Genomic DNA, 2241 nt, shown 5'->3' with positions numbered 1-2241 from the left:
AAATGTGTCTCATATCTACCTACTTCATCCGTATTGTGACCAGATTCCCTGGCTCCTCCCTGTATGTGTCTCATATCTTTGTCCGTATTGTGACCAGATTCCCTGGCTCCTCCCTGTATGTGTCTCATATCTTCCTCAGTATTGTGACCAGATTCCCTGGCTCCTCCCTGTATGTGTCTCATATCTTCCTCAGTATTGTGACCAGATTCCCTGGCTCCTCCCTGTATGTGTCTCATATCTTCCTCAGTATTGTGACCAGATTCCCTGGCTCCTCCCTTTATGTGTCTCATATCTTCCTCAGTATTGTGACCAGATTCCCTGCTCCTCCCTTTATGTGTCTCATATCTTCCTCAGTATTGTGACCAGATTCCCTGGCTCCTCCCTGTATGTGCCTCATAGCTCCCCCCTGTATGTGTCTCATAGCTCCTCCTCCTGGCCCATCTCTCCCATCCCTGTGTCACGGCACAGTATCTGGATGTGAAATCAGAATGACTCTTAGGCCCTAATGCACACAGTATAAATCAGAATGACTCTTAGGCCCTAATGCACACAGTATAAATCAGAATGACTCTTAGGCCCTAATGCACACAGTATAAATCAGAATGACTCTTAGGCCCTAATGCACACAGTATAAATCAGAATGACTCTTAGGCCCTAATGCACACAGTAGAAATCAGAATGACTCTTAGGCCCTAATGCACACAGTAGAAATCAGAATGACTCTTAGGCCCTAATGCACACAGTAGACATCAGAATGACTCTTAGGCCCTAATGCACACAGTAGAAATCAGAATGACTCTTAGGCCCTAATACACACAGTAGAAATCAGAATGACTCTCAGGCCCTAATGCACACAGTAGAAATCAGAATGACTCTTAGGCCCTAATGCACACAGTAGAAATCAGAATGACTCTTAGGTCCTAATGCACACAGTTGAAATCAGAATGACTCTCAGGCCCTAATGCACACAGTAGAAATCAGAATGACTCTTAGGCCCTAATGCACACAGTAGAAATCAGAATGACTTTTAGGCCCTAATGGACACAGTAGAAACGGGTTCAGTTATAGAGCAGACTACAGTGCCTCTCTGAATGGCACAAAGCGTTATCAGGTCTGGACGGGGTCGATCGCTACACGTGGATGTTTCCATATGTTGCCTTTCTAACGTTGTCAAATCAAATCAAATCAAATTTATTTATATAGCCCTTCGTACATCAGCTGATATCTCAAAGTGCTGTACAGAAACCCAGCCTAAAACCCCAAACAGCAAGCAATGCAGGTGTAGAAGCACGGTGGCTAGGAAAAACTCCCTAGAAAGGCCAATACCTAGGAAGAAACCTAGAGAGGAACCAGGCTATGTGGGGTGGCCAGTCCTCTTCTGGCTGTGCCGGGTGGAGATTATAACAGAACATGGCCAAGATGTTCAAATGTTCATAAATGACCAGCATGGTCGAATAATAATAAGGCAGAACAGTTGAAACTGGAGCAGCAGCACAGTCAGGTGGAAGTTGAAACTGGAGCAGCAGCATGGCCAGGTGGACTGGGGACAGCAAGGAGTCATCATGTCAGGTAGTCCTGGGGCATGGTCCTAGGGCTCAGGTCAGTTGAAACTGGAACAGCAGCATGGCCAGGTGGACTGGGGACAGCAAGGAGTCATCATGTCAGGTAGTCCTGGGGCATGGTCCTAGGGCTCAGGTCCTCCGAGAGAGAGAAAGAAAGAGAGAAGGAGAGAATTAGAGAACGCACACTTAGATTCACACAGGACACCGAATAGGACAGGAGAAGTACTCCAGATATAACAAACTGACCCCAGCCCCCCGACACATAAACTACTGCAGCATAAATACTGGAGGCTGAGACAGGAGGGGTCAGGAGACACTGTGTCATCTCGTTTTGCTAATGACCTTTGGCGTCGCTATCTAGTGACGGTGACATTGTCTTTATAATGTTGTCATCTCGTTTTGCTAATGACCTTTGGCGTCGCTATCTAGTGACGGTGAAGTTGCCTTTCTAACGTTGTGATCTCGTTTTGCTTAATGACCTTTGGCGTCGCTATCTAGTGACGGTGACGTTGCCTTTCTAACGTTGTCATCTCGTTTTGCTAATGACCTTTGGCATCGCTATCTAGTGACGGTGACATTGTCTTTATAACGTTGTCATCTCGTTTTGCTAATGACCTTTGGCGTCGCTATCTAGTGACGGTGAAGTTGCCTTTCTAACGTTGTGATCTCGTTTTGCTAA

Source organism: Oncorhynchus kisutch, unplaced genomic scaffold (assembly GCF_002021735.2).
Source record: "Oncorhynchus kisutch isolate 150728-3 unplaced genomic scaffold, Okis_V2 Okis01b-Okis20b_hom, whole genome shotgun sequence".
Taxonomy (NCBI): Eukaryota; Metazoa; Chordata; class Actinopteri; order Salmoniformes; family Salmonidae; genus Oncorhynchus; species Oncorhynchus kisutch.
This window is presented reverse-complemented; position numbering follows the sequence as displayed.